This window comes from Zonotrichia leucophrys, chromosome 4, assembly GCF_028769735.1.
Source record: "Zonotrichia leucophrys gambelii isolate GWCS_2022_RI chromosome 4, RI_Zleu_2.0, whole genome shotgun sequence".
NCBI lineage: Eukaryota > Metazoa > Chordata > Aves > Passeriformes > Passerellidae > Zonotrichia > Zonotrichia leucophrys.
This window is the reverse complement of record NC_088173.1, coordinates 36,436,885-36,457,739: the sequence shown is the minus strand read 5'-3', so window position 1 is coordinate 36,457,739 and position 20,855 is coordinate 36,436,885. Positions and strand designations below refer to the sequence as shown.

Genomic DNA, 20,855 nt, shown 5'->3' with positions numbered 1-20,855 from the left:
ATTAGATTTGGCAGGGCTCCAGGCCCCCCTCTCCTCTCTCATTAAATGCCTTGCTGTTGCAGGGAGCTCTCTGGATCTTCCAATACCGGGTCCTGGGTTTCACACAGCTGCCTGGTTACTTGCTTCAAAAACCACTTGGAACCAGTATATGTATTGGAAAAAAATATAAATCTCTGGGATACCAGCTTGAAATAAAGGCTTCTCTCTGCTTCAAAGACAGGCTCAAAAAGTCTCGCTTAACCCCTGCACCCATTGGTCCTGGGAGCTGGAGCCAGCTGAGACAAAATGAAGCTGACCTTTCTCTCCTCAAACTCAATATATTTAACAGAAGCATTTGGGTTTGGATGGAGCTTCAGATGCATTAGAAGGGGAGAGTGAGGGAAAGGAGCCAAGTAGTTCTATAGGAGTGAGAGCAGCAAGTCGGTGGCCTCGTAGGGGAAGCAGCAAGGTTTGAGTATGGGTTCTGCATCCTGTACAGAAGAAGCAGGACTCCAACATGCCCTGGGTGAGTGCTGCTGTCTTGGTGTTGGGCTGTGTTCTCCTCCTTCTTTTTCATATTTTTAGAAGTCTCTTATCCCACCAAGGGGAAAAAAAAAGAGTCTTTGAAAATGGTAACAAAACCAAATGAAATCTTTCTGGTTTAGTTATTAGATGTATTTCTGAGTGGATGAATTTCATAATGGAAATTAGAATAATTTGCTAACATGAGAAACAGTTTATTATTATTATTTTCAAGCAGCTGAAATAGACTTCTTGCTACAAAAACTTCCATATTATGTGGAAGCGAAAATTTAGCTTACGGTTTGTTTCTTTAGTGGAGAAGACATAATTGTTCCAAAAAACATAAAAGGTAAATGTTTTCCTATTAATCCTAAAGAGAACAATATTTCATCCATGTGGGTCCTACAGCAGTAAAAAATCAAGTGTAGTCTTTGAGCATCTTGTACACTCAACAGATTTTAAAGCTGTTAAGTGTATGAACAAGAAGAAAATGGAGACAGAAGGCAAAAAGTGCTGAAGGGAAAATCCTACTGAAAGCTCACAAAGCATTTTCAAGCTTACAGAAATGACCTGCTCTGTTCCTGTTACACAGAAGTGTTAAAATGAGAGCAGGCGACCCCTTTCCCCCAAATCATTCATCTGTTATGTCTGCGATGTATTTAGACTGAATCCTTTCCCAGATGCTGCGGATCTGTCCGTTCCAGGGGAAATTAATGGGATTTTACCATTTGCTTTGAGGAAAAGAGGACTGGACTTTCTCCTGCTGTCTTTGGCAGGAAGGAGCAAGGAGCTTTCCTGTCTGCTCTCTTTAAATATTGCATCTTTTTAAGCTTTTTTTTTCGCCAGATAGCCTAATTTGTGTTCCTGCAATATACCATGTTGGAAAATTACAGAGGTTAATGTACAGCACTATGATACACAACCATAATGGTAGACTCTAATGTTTTTTAAATGGTAAACCAAAGGCATTTGTAATATGAGTTGTAGTGAATTGCCTGCACTTCTTGCCAGAGATTAGTTTAGCATTGCTTTTAATATTTTATGCTCTGAAGTTGTTTGCAAAGACTAAAAGCTTCACTCACTTTGCACACTTGTGCTTTGTTTTGTCCCTGTACAAAGCACAACAGAACCACTCTCTTGCTGATTAATTGTATGTCAAGAAGTTCTATCAAATTACAGTTATACTGCATTGGAAAGATTTTTCTAGTAATCAGTGAAGATTACATCAGATTTATGGTGTCATAACTGAACCAGGTAGTTAGAAATCTAACCTTTTGTAATACCACATGTTGCATATTAATGTTTTAAATATCTAAGCCACACATGAATGACGTAGGACATTTTTACTTTAAATGTTACTGTAGAGATTTGACGGTACATAATCCCATTAAAACAGAAGAGTGCAAGATGAAACGATGCATTTGCAATTATAATTATGCATATTGAGATTGACCGTTCTTTAAAAAAATTGGAAGTGCAAGGTTGAGAAGGGTGCTTGAGCAATCACTCTTGGTTGAGAGCATTGATGGAAGAATAAAAAATTTGAGGGGGATTGATTTGTCAGTAATCTGCATGAAAAAGTATCGGAAGCATTTCTTTGGAACGTGAAGGGGAAGTAACCCTTTCACTGTCATGGTTAGCTTTGCTTGGAGAGCCACCTCAAAAAGGCATGATCAAAACCAGAACAGCAAGTAACACTGAACTACTTCACCTGCTCTTGATAAATAAAGAGCATTAGCTGATGAGTGTAGTATTTGAGACTCAGCATGGCCTTATGAGTACTCCAGAGGAGGTGAGTTTTGTTCTAGCTCTGTCAGGGGCCTGCTTTTTGACCTTGAGCAAAAATTTTTTATCTCCTTGCCTTTCTTTCTGCTATTCCTTGATTGCCTTGTCTTTGTGGAGGATGAGCTCTTCAGGAGAGAGATTTCTTTGCGCTGTGTTCTGTGAACAATGAAGCCTGAGCCTCGCCAAAGCCTCTAGGGGCATCTCTAAAAGAAATTATAATTGTTAGCTTTAATCACTTTCATCAAAAGAGCTTGGTAATGGAGGGTGTCAGTGTGGAGGATTTGGGGAAATCTGTAGGGTGCCTGTTAATTAAATCACCGTGGGTGAAAGCTGCTGATTGGGTTTCCTTGGGCTGATGCAGAGATGCTGATGCCCGGGAGCAAGGCAGTGCTGCTCCGTGTGGATTTTCATCCCCAAAAGCATGACACTGGCACTGGGTGCTCACTCCTCTGGTTCTGTACAGCCAGAAGCGAGGTGCTTGGTACATTTTAGCAAACAAGGCTTTTTCAGAAGCCTCCTACTGGTTGCCTAAAACTTAATGTTCTTTTTTGTGGGTCCCTCTGTTGTGAGCACTTACACAGAAATTGGACTGCTTGGCTTTTTGCAGTGGAGACAGATCCTTGAGAGTGAGTCATCCCATCTTGATGGATTCTCCTCCTGGCCTTTGCTGTTGCCAAAATAAAGTGTTTATCATTGCTCTCCTTATTAGCAGCTTCTGGTTTGGGATGGAGGTGCAACAGCATGCCAGTTTGCAGTTTAATTACCCTTCATGTGGCATCTTGTGATGCAATGTGCCCTTGTCCTCTTTGGGTGCATGTGTTATTCACCATAGCAGAGGATTTAGACATATTTTAGCCACATCAACAACAGCATCAAGTTAGTAAAAATGTGCTAAGTTGAAGTATCTCCATTATTCATTTAGCAGTAAACTTGGAAGGTAGAGCTCCAGAGTAATATGGGATGAAGCAAGGGAAGGAGGTGATTTCCCCTCTCCTTAGCAGCCTGAGAGAGACCACTTCCCAAATTGTCCAAGCAGAGTGTGACCAGGGGAGAACTGGGGAAGAAGCAGCCAATGCTTTCTGAGCAGCACTGTAGGTTTTGAGGGCAAGCTGGTTACTCAAGTGATCTGGAGAGCAGTAAAGGGGATCAAAACAAGGTTCCCTTGCATAAAGGGCAGGAGCTCCACTGCTCTGAGTATTAGTAGGAGTCAGAGGTAGAGCAATGCCTCTTTCTTTAGTGTGTTTATTCTCTGTTTTAGGGCTAATGCCAAATCCCTGTAGTTCCTGCAGTGCGCCACTGCCAGTGAGCGTTGACTCTCTTACAAGTATTTTGCAAGATCTTTGCTCTTGCAGGAATCCCTGTATGGTTCCCTTCCTATTTTAATATGAACAAGAATTCCCCAGTCTGCATTTTAGATCTGCATCGAAATATGCATGTGGCAGAGGCCAACTCAAGGTTACACATTTGGCATTTGGGAAGGGAAGGCAAGAAAAATTTACCAGTCAGTGCACTCACATTATGATAAAATAAAGGTGAGCTGGGAGAAGAGCATGTGCTGAATCCTAAAATGACACAGAAAAGCCATAAACCACAGTATGTTGTGCTATCTCTAGTCCTTTATGCTTCAAGCAGAAGTGAAATGTGGGGCATCATAAATGAAACAAAGATCTTGTTTTAATTTTATTTTAAAAGCCATTGCAAGGCAATGGGGTAACAAACATTAACTTCTTCAAACCAGGCAAATTTGTCTGCTCTGTACTGCTGCCATCAAATGAGAATTATTCTCCAAAAGCCTCTTGGAACCAGGTAAAGGTTTTGCTATAAAGCACAAGTAGAGTAGTCTAAACAAATTGCATTTTTCCTGGAAATAAAGTATATGGATGTCCTTATGAGGTGTTGCCTGGTCTGCTCTATACTACTGAAACTGCATATATTTGGTCAAAATCCAAGGCTAAAAATGGGTATAGTCTTTACATCTAGAGACTTTTTCATTTGTACGGTGAGGAATAATAACTGGCCTTACCCCCAGTTTGCCTGTAAATTTCCTAGGTGATCCAAAGCCTGTTTATTGCTTACAGAGGCAATTTTGCTGACAGTCAAGCTGGAACAGGTCTCTTTTTCTTCCAGAGCATCCATACTTGCCTGTTATAGAGAAATCACTCAAAAAGCAGCATGCATACTGGAGTCTCAAGCCTTGTTTTAAGTTTTAATTTACTTGTCTGACTTCCAAGGTTGCTGAATGCAAGCAATTGCTCCTTCAGTACATAAATAAGATGAATTATGCGTTAGGGACTGATGCCTTGGCCTCGTTCTTCTCGTGCTCTCAGGGGAGGATCTGCTGAGGAGTGCTTAGAGCTGGGTGCAATTTTCTTTTTCTGTCATTGAAAATTAAGGCAAGACCATTCTGGATTGGCTCAGATGTGAAACTGGAGCCTCAGGAGCATTTGTTGTGGTCTGAAATTTCTGAAGGTGTAGGGTGGTCCAGGGTGTGGAACCATGGCAGCAGAGTGAAAGCTGTAATAGAGCCCGGGCTGGGAAGGGCTTGGGGACTCACTGCTGTAGCTGGAACAACTGGCCCCAATTTAACACTGGGTCCTTTTTTCATCAGCCTTTAAAGTTTTTTCATTTCAATACGCTCCTTTCAAATATGAGCTGTGTCCTCCCCTATAGGTTGCAGAAAATGAGCTGGGTTTGTAGATGATGTTGGAAGCAAAATTCAGGCAGGACTCATTGTTTTCCTTTCAAATGTTTCCCTTACATGGGTTTTTGACTATATTTTCTAATTGTTTCACTGGGTTGGGATGAGGTCCTGGGGTCTTGTGCCATCCATCTTGACTCTGACAAGACTGATTCTCACTGAAGTTTCATTTGTGGCAATCTCAACTGTGAGGAGCAATTTTTCATGTGCAATTAATCCTAATAAAACCAACACTTCCAGGAGGCTGACCTGGATCCATCCATTTCATTGTTTTGTCAATTAATGTTATATTTAGCATCTAACACTGTAATTAGAAGAAAATACTGAAGATGTGAAGGGACAGAAAAATTTTAAGTTGTAGCTGCCAAGGAAAAGGAATTACCATCCTTGCAATCATAATTTATTTTAACTTCTTTTCAAACTAGATGGTTTTTATTCTGGTGCAGTGACCTCTAAAAACCTCTGAGAAATTGTCTAGTTTAACAATAGTTTCTCCAGATCACTTTGGAGCCTGTTGTGGAAGAGATACTCACATACCTGCATGTGTGTTGGATATCTACTTACATCTCTAAGGTTTTTTTAATTATTGGCAGTGATATTGTCCACCAGTTTTTCCTCTGACCATTGTTTTGTATGTGTTACTACTGTTTTCCCATGCAGAAATCTGCTTCATAGACATTAAAAATTCTTATTTTTCAAAAATCAGTTCTGTTGACCAAAATCAGTTGTTCATTGCTCTCTCCTCTGGTAAATGCATAGCAGAAAGTTCACGAGTGCCTGATATGTCCTCAGAGGCCAGTATAAACATTTTTTAATTGTTTTCTTTCTCTTTTTTTCCAGAAATGTTGAATACAGTACTCTGCAAAAAATAACGTGTGGATTTCTCAAACCTGAAGAACAAGAAAAGGTAATTACTGGACCATACTGTTGAGCCTCATTTGTTTGCTGTGCTAAAATATTTAGACCTGATCACGTTGCATGAGCCTCCAGCACTGTGTCTGCATATGGGTTTTGTGTATTTTCAGTTATGCAGGCACAGTTGTTTCATGAGAATATTCCTTTACGTAAAGGGAACAGGGGAACAAAAGCAGCAGAGCATGAAGACGCTGAAGCAAATGGTAGGGAAGAGCATACTGTGAATATTTTCAGTACCTACAGAAGTGGAAAGGGTAAAAGGGAGGGAAAGAGATATCAAGGCATGTATGTGCCAATGGGAAAGGGCTGCAGACTTGGCTGTGTTTGCAGGGCTGCCTGGTGGAGCCTTGCAGCCTGCTGGGCGAGTGTCAGAGGAGGCTCAGTGAGGATCAGTGTTACAGCAGCCTCCTCGTGTTTCAGTGCCCGAGAGTGGCTTGTGGGGTGCTGCACCCTGCTCCAGAGGTTGAGAGCTCCTCTGCTGCCTGCAAGCCTGCCTCTTGCAATCCAGTTTCTCCATCCTCCTGGGTCGTGACATTTTGTTGGTGCAGCGCAGCTCGGCAGGGCTGTGGCTCAGCTGCTGGTGTTAAACAAAATGCTGTTCATCAAACTTTGATGAGACACTTTGCCAGGGGCTGCATCTTGAAAGAGTAGGCTCCAAAAAGCAGTGAGCAGAGCTGTGCTGCTCCGTACTGCTGCCATCTCCTGTATTTTCTTCTACCTTCTTTCCAAGGCTGGGAGGTGAGCACTCCTACAGCGCCCTGAGTGGTTTTGCACTCTTTCCTCCTTGGAGGAAAGCTTGGGCAAGGCAGGCATGGCCACGCTGAAGGGTGGTGCTCCTGGTTCAGCTGGTACATTCCTTCAGCTGTGTGGTCATCCAGAAGAGGAGCTCACCTCTGCTGCCGTCAAGTCTGTGTTGGGCATGATTCTTACTGGGGTTGAGCTGAGGAATCTACATGATCTGAGCCTTTCAGTAAGTTTTTATTGTAATTATTATAATGAATTAAAAGTAAAAATTCTATCAGTAGATATAAGTATGAAGAACAAAATAAATATATAATGTGAAGGTCTGTAAAACTGAGTACAGCAAAGCAAGCCCAGTGAGACTTAAAAACATGGATATGAAGAGAGGGACACAGCAGATGTTGCTGGGGTCAGGAAACTTTCAGTGTGAACAAATGACATGTTTTTACAAGACACTTAATTTCTTTGCTTGGATTTGAGAAATGCATGTGAGTGACATCTTGTGTTCACTACATCTGCAGTGCCATACTGCTGATAATTAGCACGTGCATTTTAGAGGCAGTATGAAGCCAAGATGAGAAACACAGGCAAATCATAGGGTGGAACAATTCTGCTTTCTCCATGTATCAGCATTACCATTTTCTGAAAGTCCATCTTTCCACCCTACAAATAGAAGAGTAGTCTCAAGAAGCATGTTGAAAAATACTTCAATGGCCTAAATTTGCAACTTGCGTGGAACCTTGTGTGTTTTTCTTGTGATGCTCTCTGCATGCATTAATTTAGTACAAAATTATGACAGCAGAGGAAAAAGAGCAGACAGAAGAGGAAGCTCTTGGAGCAGATTAATGCTAAGTCAAAACGCATTAAACTTTTGGAGAACCACATTGTCCTGTATTTGGGGTCAAATTGCTTAGAACTATCTCCCACATGCGAACAAATGTGATTCATTTTGTTGGATACTTCCATTTGGATTTTTAGTGTCATTTAAACCTCTGTAATGCTTTCTGTCACCATCACCAGCTCATTTCTCTCCTGTGGTATTGTCCTGTTTGGATGCTTGACATTTATAGGAGATGTAGGATAACTGTACTGGGAGTCAGACAGTTCAATGCTCTGAGTATAAGTCTGTTTATCTAGGTCAAAAAGAAAGGTTGAAAAATCATATTTTTTTAAAATACTGAATTTTCTAAAGGGAATAATGGAAAAGCAGTGCAGATTACAGTATGCCACAATGTTTTGCCAAAGAGGAAGACTGCTGTGCCATACTGTTGAGTCTCACTGGTGCTTCACTCCTCTTTTATAAGAGAGTGAAATATTAGTCTAAGTTATCCATGCAATTTAAAATTATCTATACAAATTCAGTCATTTATGTTTATTTATGCTTTTGGGACAGTTGTAAAGAGATTTTTGGAAAAAGCAGTATTTCTATTTTGCAAATAAGAGATTAAAAACATGCCAACATTCATCATGGCTACATGCTTTCCAAGGCCTTGAAACACAGCTACCCACGCTATTGGAATGTGGCTCAAACATGGGAATTATTCCCACTAGGTTTCTAGAAAGCTATAGGTGTTGTTTTAAAGTTTCACATAGGCAATATTGTAAGTAGGTAAGGGTATATATGCAGCAAAAAAATGGCCACTCGCATTGTTGTATTTGTTCGTCTCTGTTGTGAGGTCAGGTAGTCACACAAAATCATCCTGTGAACAGGATCCCCCAGAGTCATTTAGATTTGTCAGCTATGTGAGCAGAACAGCCATGAGCTCTTTTATTCCTCCAGACTGCAGTGGTATCTTTTTATTTGGTGGTGCACGGCACTTGGTTGTTATGGCTGGGCTAGGGATGTATCAGATGTATTTCATTGCAGAGGACACAGGAGCTGCTCTGTGCATGAGTCAGCCCCTAGGAAAGGCTTTGCCCCATCTCACACAGGCAGGGACCTTGAAGGGGATGTTCACCCCTGTGCAGTGGGGGCTTTTTGCAGATGGAGTGGATTTAATGGTGTGCTGCTGTTAGCATCAGTGAGTAGGGTCCAAAGCTGCAGAAATTGAGACTGTGCCTTTGCTTCCTGCATGGCCAGACCAAGAAAGAAATCCCAAGGCTCAAGGGCATGAGAAGTGCTCTCTTCTTTTGTTCTGTGTCTTTTTTTTTTTTAACTGGCTGGCCATGACATTAAGATTTCTAATTAATTTAGAAACCACAGGCAGTTGAAGAGAGTGAGCAATGTAATAACTGGGCCATGGGGCAGAGTAAAAGCACATCAATTATTCAGGCAGTTGCTGCTGCTTATTCCCTTCCCAAAGCTGGGCTGGCTGTCATCGTGTGTCAGTGATGCTGCTAATGCCCTTCAGAATTTACATGCATAAATAGTGGCCTTTTAAAATCTGCATGAGGATAACTGTAGTATTTTCAACAATAGCCTCCAGCAGCATGCTCTGTCTAGCGGGGCTCCAGCCATTATTTTGGGTGCCTAGTTCAAAACTGGGATCTTGGCAGGTGCATCCTCCAGAAGCCTCTGCTGTGGAGAAGTTGCTCCTCAAAGAGATTGGGGGCAGCCTGAGCAAAGAAGGAAAAAGTCCTGCTTTAAAATGCAGGTGGTGCCTGAGAACGTTCTCTGTGTTGGTGAGTCCAGCATCTCTCACACATCATCATCCCCTGCTTCTATTACTGTCTATTACTTCTATTACTGTCTCTAGAGCATACTCTGTGAAGATGCCACTGGGGATGGACCCAGTGCAGTTCCTCTTCAGGTGAGGAGCAGGAAGCATCCTTCTCCTCCTCACTGCTCTGGCTATTGCAGGTCCTGCACTTTGAGTGAGCAGTTGGAAAGCTGAAATAGAGGAAGGTTCTCTCACTGCCCAAAGAACTACATTCACCTGACTGGCCGTGATAGTCTTAAATGGGTGCACCTCAAAGTCTCCTGTTTGGGATGCCACAGGGAGCAACACTGATTCCTGCATTGAGCCAGTAAGGGGAGTGAAAACCAGAGGACCCGTTGGATTTTTCTGCCATGGGCTACAAGTGGATGACAAAGCCTTATTTTTCTGTCTGGTTGGCGTGGTTATCCCTGCTGCTGGAGGCAGCCACCTTGCTTTTTCAAAAGTGAACTAATTTGTGAAGGCAACGAAATAAAATGAGCCTTGCTAATTATGTGTTGTGCCGGCGAAATGACCAGCTTGGGTTTGGAGAACGCTGGCTATAATTAATGGTGAAAGGCTTTTTCTCTCATCTGTGTAGCTGCTATGAATCACTTCTCCCCATGGAAACTTCTAAATCTGTCTCATTGGGGAGCCTGAGGAAGAACAGGTAAAATGGATTTGCCTTAATAGCTGCAGTTGTAACTTAAACACTTGAAATGATATTAAGCATCTCTCTCCATTAGCATTTCATGTTGACTCAGATGATATACCAGCCGAAGCTAAGACAAGATCAACGTTCATTAGATGGAAGAAACTAAGCTCTGTAGACAAATGCTTTGGCTAAATGGGGCCTTCATTGCACTGAGAACAAGAAAGCAATTAGCTGAAATGTTTGTTTACAAAATCTAATTCCTGGGGAGTATCTTTTCAGATTGCTGCTTACATCTCTTGGGCTGGTTTTGTTACCAAGGCTTGCAGGTTGATGGATTTTGCAAAGGTTGGTTGTAGTATATCTGTAACAGATGCTTCAAACTTTGCATGGTAGAGCTGGAACCACGTGAAGAGCAGGGGCTGAGCTGCAGGTGTGCCAGAGTTTGTTTGTGCATTCCTCACATTTATTTTACAGTTTGCTGTTAAGTGCAATTAATAATAATTATTAGATGTTCCAGATATTAAACAGTGTAGGCTGAAGAGAAGCTGGAAGGCAGCTCTGAGTGCTGTTACTGCTGTCCTCCTGTCCCCCACCTGGAGCCTAGCCCAGGGGAATCCCCGATGGCTTCCAGCTGGGTGAGGATGCATCTCTGCCAGGATAACTGCATGAAGAGCCTTGTCCTGGTTGGTTGACAAACATGAACACCCTCAGAAGGTGATTTTGCCCATCTGCAATGCAAATCGTGCTCTGGAAATGCAGCTTCTCTTTGGGTTACAGAAACGGCCAATGGCAAACATAACTGCTGCCACCCAGCTATTAGAGCAGATTTCATCACTGTGTAGTGTTTGTGGAGTGGGAGGGATCAGGCATTTTGAGCCTGTGCTGATATCACCAAAACAGCTTCATACTAATTGGTAGTGTTTGGTAGTGTGCAACAGAACATTGCACTGCGTGCTTGGATATGGTGTGGCAGTATTAGCCAGCTTTTTTTTTTTTTTTTTTTTTTTTAGTCCATAGGGTGGCTGTGGTTTCATTGCAGTTTTTCTCTAGTGGCTTCTTTGCAACTGAAGAGTGTCTGCACTTACCCATGGGTGATACTGGGTATCATGTAGCTGGTGGCAAACATGGAATGGTTACCAGAATAGTGCCTTTTCTTCCCCACTTGCTGAATACAGCATATTAATACAATAGTCAGTTAAATCTGTTTGGAGAGGGCAGATAGTCATGTTAAATGATGGGGAACAGACTAATGGTGGTTAAGGACTACAATTTACCAAGCCTGCAATAATTGAAGTACAACAAAGTTGTTTTTACCTGATGTGCAGGGTGGTAGGTGATGCACAGGGTATGTCTGTGCACATTGTACTGAGCTCAGCAACAGAGGGAGGGAATGAGCTCTGGATGTCTGTGGGAGTTCAGGATGGGATAGGACTGCTGCAGAGGCTCCTGATGTGGTTGCAGGAGGTAAAGTGTCACATTCTTTCAGATGTCTTAGCTGTGACTTGTTAACAAGCTCATTGCAGTGTTGTGGGCCTTGCTGCCTCCTCCTGTGCAAAGGATGCTCCCCAGCAGTGCTTCTCCTTCAGGCAGGGAAAAGGGAATTACAGGAGTCAGTGCTGGGCTGTTCTCCTTGAAAGGCACTGCTCAGGAGGTCCCTTGGGAGTCTGTGCTAATACAGCATTTAAGACACTGCTTTTTCAGTGTCAGCACTGGAAATGACAAATGCTTCCCTTAATTTGAGAGAAGTGTGCCTGATATTACATGGGTATATGTGCCTGAGAGTCTATTCTCAAGACAGTACATGGGCCTATCTCCTGTGAAAGCTAATTGCACTATTAGGGGAAGATATCCTGCTAACTTAATAAGATACATATATTTGTGTCTTAGAGGATTTTTTTGCTGAGGTGAAAGAAATCCTGAATGGTGCCAAATTTTATTTGAAGCATATTGTTCTTCACTGTCCCTTCCTCTCTCCCCATGTCAAAACTGTTCTGCAAATTGAAAATATTTTATAAGTTCAAGGCACACCAATATAATTGATGGCAGGCAGCACTTATGAGAGCTGAAGGGGAATTCATCATGCAGATGACTTGAGGCTGATTTTTTCCTGTGGAAGGAAGAAATGTCAGTAGGAAGCAGCATTACCAGCAGGGCTGTATACATTAAAGGGTGGAAAACTCAGGTGAACAGAAAGAACTGTGTCCAAGGTGTCTCCCTCTGCCCCTGCTGTGGTGTGACTTGAGCTCTACCATAGATGCTGTCAAGAATCTGGGGCAGATTGAGAGTTTTATTGCCTGGGCCTCCTGTGGGGTGGAGGACAGGACTTGGGGCCTGAGTGACTGCATCTACCCCCTCCCCAGAAACCCCCTCCTATTGCCATCCCACCCTGCAGATCATCTTTGTCTTCTCTGCATTCCACAGGCAGCCAAAGCATTAGGAGCTGGGCATTGAGATTTTGTACCAGCATGATTTGAACTTGAGTCTAATTTAGACAGAAGTTTAAAGAGCTGTCTCCCCTCCCTCTCCTGCAAAATACACTGGAGAGTCCGCATGTGCTGTGTCTGGCTAGGAGACATTTCCCTGTCGTTTATTGCTTTGCTTTTATTGATGGGCTGTGTTTGCTTTCACACAAACTGATTCATTTGGACACAATGATTTGTTTCGCAGAAGTTGTTTGCTTAGGGATGAAGGCTGAATTAAGGGGGTTTTATGGGGTAGAAGCTTTATTTCCACAGACTTCTTCAGATCTCGGTTCCACTCCCTGCAAAGTTTGTACAGACTCAGATAAAGTGGCCCTTGGCCAAACTAGGGAGATGCAATGTGCCAAGTAGCTGTAGGGAGAGCAGAAGGATATGTTAAATTAAAGAGAGCTTTTGAAAATTTTAGAATGTCCTGCAGGAGCAAAACGATGGATCTTGTAAAAAAATGTAAGTTGATCTGATTCTGCTTTTTAATTTCCAAAAATAAGAACAAAATTGGAACAATCAATCCAATTTTATTAAAATATGACGATATGCTAAGTACCGCATTAGATATGTATTTTTTCACTATAAATACACCCCCAAGGAATCATTCTATTTTTAAGATGAACTTGGTATTATGATAATGTAAAAGAAGTCTATAATTTATAATTCCAGTTGGAGGTGAAGAAATTTAACATGTCAGTTTCTCTATTCATTACTCTAGCAGTCAAGACTAACAGACTGTTCCTTCACCTTTGCTGTCAATCATTTAGATAGACCAATTATGGATTCGGTTAAAAAATATATATATCAAAAGAGAAAATGCAGCAGAAGATAGTTCAACATACTAATTAAAAAAACCCCAAAACCATCTCATCTGTAAGAGTACATTTAGTCCTACACTGTATGAGCTTCATGGCCAAAACTCCTCAGCTATTACTCTGGTCTTTCTGAAGGTGCCATATGGACTAAGTTGAGAAATGGCTCTCCAGTGTTTGTGTGTTGGAAAAAAGCTGGTGACAGCTGACAGTCACTTCTTGTACCATTTAGAAACACTCACTGCTTGGCACTTCTTTGGGGAAAAAAAGAAAAAAATAAGGAGGAGGTGAAAGATAAAGTCCTGTATTAGTATTTAGATCTTCATTGTTTAGAGCCACTCATGTATGCTAAAAAAAAAAAGTGCATTCTGGCTGGTTTGAGATCTTTATAAATTTTAAGCATTAGTTTTGGAGTTTTGAGCCTTAAGGTCTCCAGTGCAGTACTTCTTTAGCACTCAATTTAGAGGGGACATAATTGCATTGACCTCTGTTCTGCCAGCAATAAATATTCAACGTGCTCCAAAATAATTCCACAGATCTGAAACTGAAAAATCAGATTCCTTATTGAGATGCATAAATGTAGTTGCAGGTCTTGTAATCTTGTATTAAAGCAGCAGCATTTCTTTGGGGTAAGTTTATTATTACAAAATATACATGGCCAAACTTAAATGTAGTTAACCTAATATGATCAGACTGATTTGGAGCAGAGGTAGGTCAACACTAAGTGCTTTTGAAAATCTCATCCCAGCTCTCTGGAGATTAGGGCTATGAGTGCAGAGCCTCAGCCTAAGTCATGCTGAAGAGGCAAGAAGGAATGTTTCTCAGTGGAGAGAGGCTTCATTTAGACAGCAGAAGCATGAAGCAGACTTGGGCAAGAAAGATCTTCAACCAGATGGAATAATATCCAGCTTTGCCCAAGGCACAAGGCTTGGGAGTTAACTCACGTGGATGCATGCTTGAGTCTCTGCTACTGGCCAAGTGTGTACATGGGCAGCCTCCCTGTTTTCGGATGGGTAAGGGCATCCTCTCCTCTCCTCTCAGGTTTTGATCAGTACTGCTGCACCAAGGGAGTACAGGAGAAAAGCTTGAGGCTACTGGGCCTGGTTTTCTCTTTGGTTTTACCTTTTTTTTTTTTTTAAATTACATTCTTAGGAAGGTAGTGTCCTTGGGATTTGTGGCACTTGCTGGAATCTCAGCATGGAAGCTTATTTTTGGTGTAATGTTTTAATTTAAATACCTACCAGTTAAGTGCTTTTTAGGCATTTGAGTGAATTGCATATGGGAAAAACCTTGAGAGCTCTCCTCTTGTATCTCTGTGAATGGTACATGTGACTGATTTAGTGAACAAGTCAAAAATATAAGGTCTGCTGAGGCCATGGAAGGAGTACCCACACCCTTTGTGTGTGTGACTTCCCACTGAAATAAGTGGAGTTGTGTTTCTTGAAGTGAGCCTGATTTGGCCCCCAGATCATGTGGGGGCCATGATGAGAGGTGTGACCAGGTCCAAGTCACGCAGGATCGGTCCCTGTGTGATTGATGAGATGACTCACTCTGATACCTCATCCTCAGATATTACTCATTGCTGGTGCTTCATCCTGCACGTGTCCAGCTGGTGGAAGTGCTTTTCCCCTCTGCTGTGGTGTTCTGACATCATTAAGTACAGTCTGCAGGTGCCTCCTTTCCTCTCTTTCTCTTTATTCTAGGACCACATATCTACAGTTTTAAGAGCAATTTCTGCTACTAAAAAAACCCCAACAAATAACATAGCATAAGCAGGAAGTTTAACCTTTGAACTGCAGCAACGCAATGCTTTTTGTAAAAGTGCACAGCTGCTTATGTATAACTTGTGGTTGGCTTAAATGTCATGGGTTGCTTTCCATGACATCTACCATTTTATACAGGAGCACACTGAGTAAGTGGGTCTAAACCTGTTGAGAATGACTTTTGCATGTCCTTATTGTATGGATCCTGCAAAAGACTGAAGACATTTTGTCAGTGTATCCCTGGGCTAGGCCTGACGCCAAATAAAAGAAAGAAAAACCTGCAAATGCTTAAGGCAGAGGATAGGAAAGAGAAGCAGCAGGTTGAGTAAACAGATGGGGTGGGCCAGCATTAAGAGCAGGATGGTTATGGTAAGTGTAATGTGCAGAAGTCACAGTACATCAGCTGGCTAATCAGTGCTGAATGATTTGTAGGCATCTCAGCAGAGGTGAGTTTTAAGGAGGTTTGAAGGAGAACAGTGCTGTGGCTCTGCAGATTTGTACTCTTCTTCTGCAGAAAAAGGGACTCTGAAAGGCATGAAGGTTATTAGTTCAGTGCTGTGTTTCTGCATACATTCTTCTTTTTCTGCTTTCTTTTTCTTTTTTTTCTCCAATTTTTTTTTCCTCCACATTTGCTACAGTCTCTCTAATGAGCCAGGGTGGTTGTTGGCCCAGATGCTGCACTGCAAATGCTATTTTTTAAACCAGCTGAGAATCTGGCCTGATATTTAGCAGTCACTTAGTACTTTCATCTTCAAAGTACTGTGCAAACATTAATTAATTCTGCTGGGGAGCATACAAGAAGGTGCTGCTGGAATAGTTATGCAAACTGCAGAGCCACAAGAGATGGCAAGGACAGTGTTGCTGGGCTTGGGAGGTCTGTGCTTACATACATAATTCAGCAGAGCACAGCACAACAGGTGCTTTCATGGCAGAAAAATCTCTTTTAGTTACCTGTTTTTTCCACTGAGCGGGTGCTTGGTGTTTTCAGTGGAAGAATGTTGCTGCTGCCCTACTTGGGTGGATGGGCAGCCTGGGATTTCTGTTTCCACATCTACCCCTGCAGATGGGTTCAAGCTTGCAGAGACAGTAACTGAGCAGCCAGGCAGATGCTGTGGGGATGCTCAGTGCTGAGGCATGGAGGCTGTGCAGAGCTCAGGGCTGCAGCTGCATGCTTTTCACTTGGAAAATGAATAAACCACTTGCAGCACATGCACATTTGGAGGTGCACAGTGCTCTGCTCTACACGGGTGGCTCTTTGCATGTGAAAAAACATTTTGCCCATGCTGATGTTGTCTTAGGTAGGTGTGAAGATGCTCAGCAGAGCTGCAGAAATGACTGTGGGAAAGCCTTCCATCTTCTCTTCAGGGCAGCATCAGCAGCCTTTGGCATGGGCTGCAGTAACCTGCCCTGGAGAGGATGAGGAGTGCTCACCCATCCCCTGCTGCTGGCTCTGCACAGGCAGGGCAGCAGCAGCATTTAGAGCTGGCACAATCACCAGCATCTCCCAGCTGCACACCTAACACACTCTGGCATGAGGCAATCAACACTGCCTGTGCCTTGAGACTCGTCTGGAGCTCCACTTCTGAGCGAAAACGCAACTCCAGACACTGAATCCACTCAACCAGGCATTACATTACAAGGAGCTTTTAAAAGATTGTGCCTACTGATGCCAAAGTATTAGCAGAGAACCACACGAGCCTTTTATGACTTGATTCATTCTGTCTCAGTCCAGCAGGCATCTAGGTGTGGGAATGAGTGTAATTTTTTTTGGTATGTTGGGGGTAAGTCAGAGTGGGAGCACTGATGGAACAGGGAAGGCAGAGGGATGCTTGATGCCAGAAAATAGCATGTCTGAAAAGAGATTCTGCTCATTGGATGTGAATCTGGGATTTGGTCTGAGAGCTGAAGACAAGAGGTGTCTTCATATTGAGTAGTAACAGGTCTTTTAGCAATAGACAGATTCAGGTTGATAGGTGGGGAGCTGGGTTTTGGCTTGGCTTTGCTGACCTTGCTCAGGTGAGCAGGTGCTGGTCAAGCTTTAAACTTCTCACACATGCCATTTAATAGCACTTACCACTGTGGCAATTTCTGGAAGCTACACAGACATATTTAGAAAGAGTATATTTCTTTTAGCTTTGCCAAAATAGGTAGATAAAATGTTCCTGATGGCAGGCTTGCATTCTCTGAGATCCTACTGATAGTTTTCTGAATTTATTGTTCATGATGGTGAGTTAAGGAGCCAAGAAAATAGAGATTGCCACGACTGAGACAGTTGCTTTTCCAGTGTCCATGATCTATGCATTTAAGATATAAAATTATATCTAGAACTGCATAGTTTTAATTTCCCGCTCTTCCTAAGATTTCAATAGATGAGCATGCTCAGAAATATTTCTTTTTATTCTCAAGATATTACCATGCCTAGGTTTGCATGAAAGGCAAGGCTGGATGTCTTGAGGCTTGCAAGCTATAATCAAAGATGTTTATATGAAATTTTAGTGTTCCATCATATCTTACCGTCTCGGGAGTGAAAAAATAAACTTAATGAACCTAGATCAGACAGATTTGTGATGAAGTCCCAAAGAAGAGAGAGGGCTTGCAAGTAGCTGTGATTTTGCTGTGTGATTTTAATTTTATGGGCCCCTGTTGTTCAACGTTTTCTTCAGAGTAACTAAGAGTTGCATTAAATATTAAACAAACGGTGTGATGATTCATAAAGAGGGTCATGAGCTCCATATGTGAGTTAGAAATTTAATCTCCAGCTGGTTTCACTATAATCCATGTCATATGTCCAGGATCAGAGAACTCTAGTGTCTTCAAATAATTAGTTAGTGATCAAAACAGAAAAAAAAAAAATCCATTGAAACAATTTTCTCTTAGAAAAAGCTGTTTCTTCAAAACAAAATTGCTTGTAAAAGCTCGTTAATTTTAATAGGGTTTTCTTTTGAGTGGAAGTAAGACAAAAATAATTTGGAAAATGTCAGGATGTCTTCTTGATAGTTTCGGAATTGATAATATTTTTTTTGTGTTCAATGTCTTGCATTTAGAGTTGTAACTCTTACTCTATTTTAATAGGAAAAGAGGAAAGACTACTTCTTTTCATCAAATGTAACTTATTTTAATTAATCTAAAATAACTTTCTGTCTAGAATGCTGTTTCACCAGAAAGGAAAACTTGATTAGCTCTTTTCTGATGTGTGTATATAATTTTAATGCTAGTTCAGGAAGGGAAGAAAGAATTAAAATCTCCAAGTCTTTTATTTGGATTAGGAAATTAATTTTTTTTCCCTGATTCCCCCTGGAGCCCTAGAAAAATACCTGTCAGCCTTTCATTGCAGAGACAAATATGCTGAGGTTTTCCCCAGGCCTTGCTGAGGTTGCATCCTCCTTTGCATGACAATTATGGAGGGATGCTGGGGGATACCAAATGAGTGAGAATTCCAAACTTGCTTATCCTTTATAGGAGCCGTGTGCACACACAGCCACAGGAGCCCGGTGCTCATCCAGTTTCCCAAGAGGTTTTTCTGTGCTCCAGCTTTCAACCTGCACATGGAGTTATTATCTCAGTTGTATCTTCCCTTTGAGCTGCAAAAGGTGTTTTTGGGGTGCATTTGGAGGTTGAATATTGAATCTATACCCAAGAAATACCCTGGAGGCAGTGGAAGTGCAGTCTCTGTTCCCATGGGTGGGTCACTTTGTGCCTGGTGCTGTAGCATGGCTCTAAGGAGTGTTGCTGTTGCATTCTCATTGCTCAGCTCATGAAGTCAGTCACAGCACAGGCTTGAATTTAAGAGCAGGTATATGGATGCACACAGAATTCGAGTTTTAATGCCTATGGTGTCTGTAGAGCTCTGAAAGCACAACTAGGCTTAGTCTCTTAGGCAGGAGGGCTGTGTTTCTTGTGTGTGGCTTGGCTCTTACCTCTTAGAAGGTAAAAGAAGTAGGGTATGCTGTTTCCTTCTCTGTGCCAATAGGGCAGGATCTGGAAGTTACGGGAAAGCTCGTGGGATGGGATCTGTGGAGTTACTGGTCCAGTCTCCTTGTCTGCATGAGACAGCTTGATGATGACTTCATACTGCTGTTGTCTTAAAAACCTACAAAGCTGGAGGTGGTGCTGTCTCTCTGATGACCTACCAGTACCCAGGGCATTGAATGCTTTTTTTTAAATCCATCTCCTCTTTTCCTGGGGGAAATGTGTAGACATGGACAAATTTAAGTAAAGAAAAATTAAGCTGGATTTAAAAAATAAAAAATGACATCTGCTTAACTGTGTTAAAAAACATGTAATGGGGAAGCATGCAAATGGTTATGTAAGCAGGAGTTTGGTATCTAATTGTAAATTAGATAGACAGCTGCAGGGTATCAATAGACATATGGCAGGAATGTAAATAGTTTGCTCGCACTTTAGTGACATCCTGGAAAGCTGTGTGTAAACTTTCTGAAGTGAAGAGAGAAAAGATGATTTCCTGGAAAAGAGGGTTTTCGAGAGAAATAATTACTAATAAATAATCTGCGTCCCTCTGGAAGGCGAAAGTTTTATTTTGGCACTCGCTGCAAAAGCAGCCTCTAATCAGACTGCATTTTCCCGTTTGGCTGACGAGCTCCAAGCACGCCAAGGAAGGTGCCAGTTCCATTGTGTGGCTGGAGCCATCACAGGATCAGAGCAGCTCTTCCATGGTACCTGCCTGCTGATGTCAGCACGGCCTCCTGGCAGATGCTCTGTGTCTGCCAGGATTTAGAGGAGATGACAAAGAGGAGGGTAAACAGTTGAGTGACTGGAGAGAGGGTGTCAGATTCCAGAATGTAAATTTGTATGTCGGTGGCCAACACTCCTAGGTCTTCCACCAAACAGAACGCTTGCCCGTGTCCCAGCTGCAGAGGTTGCTGCTGCTTATAGCCACCTTTAAAATAATGTCCTGCTGGAGTGGAATGCTGTCAGGCACTAATTTTGGCTTATTTTACAAGCCAGCAAAGCAATCTAAATATTTAATGCTCTTTCTTTAATAGCTGGCCGTCACATGTTTTGCTTTATATTAGGTGATACTATTGAGGCCATAAAAATTCCCAATCTAATGATAGCTAAGGTGGATTCTCATATTACCTAAAAGATATAGCGAGGGTAAACCTTGAATAGCTTGCTTGATTTCTGGATGGGTGTCTAGTGACTTACTTCTTACATAATTCTTGTAAAGTTTGCCGTGGCCAAACTCTGGTGCTTTTGAGGTCAACAGTAGCTATTCCAGTTTACTTTATTGGGTTTGTGCATCTGCCTTGGGGATGGATTTCAGTCCCATAGCTTGTTAATTGTAATTTTAGTCAAAGGGCCAGACTTATTTAGGAACTTCATTTAATTTTTTTTTTTAATAACGCAATTTCTGAAGGATGCAAAAAGGCTTTTATGGAGTGGAAGCGGTGAAAGGAGAGCAAAGAAAATCAAAGAAATCCAGACATCAGTAATGTTTCAAAAGTGCATTTCACAAGGGAGTTTTCCTTAACTATCCTTCAAAGATGACATGACAGAAAATTTGGTTATTAATCAATGGTGCTATCTCTCGGTTGGGTTCAAGAACACTTTTTGGAAATTAAGATTAACATCTGGTTTAATCTGCAAAGAATTTTTAGAATTGTAAAACTTTAAGTAACCATAAATTACTTAAAGTGTGTGGAGGATTAATATGAAAAAAACCCACTTCCAAGCATTGTTCTTTAAGAGGTGAGCTTAGCCTGTATAGTCATAAGTTATGTCATTGGTGTATCCTTACCAAATAATTGCAAACATATAGCCCAAATCAGTCCCTGGAATCAGTGGACACACAAATACACTATAGGGAGTTTTATTACAGAGAGCTTGAGAATTGCAAAACCAATTTTCCGCAGAAAAATTG

General features: G+C 41.9%; 1 protein-coding gene across 25 annotated transcripts in view; it reads left to right on the top strand.

Annotated features, from left to right (window-relative positions):
* ADGRL3 (adhesion G protein-coupled receptor L3) overlaps positions 1 to 20,855 on the top strand; it is a 498,089-nt gene that overhangs the window by 90,821 nt on the left and 386,413 nt on the right. For all 25 annotated transcript variants that reach the window (XR_010439890.1, XM_064711138.1, XM_064711142.1 and 22 more), the window contains exon 2: positions 5,825 to 5,891. The gene's annotated coding sequence lies outside the window, so the exon portion shown is untranslated. The remainder of the gene's footprint in view (positions 1 to 5,824; positions 5,892 to 20,855) is intronic.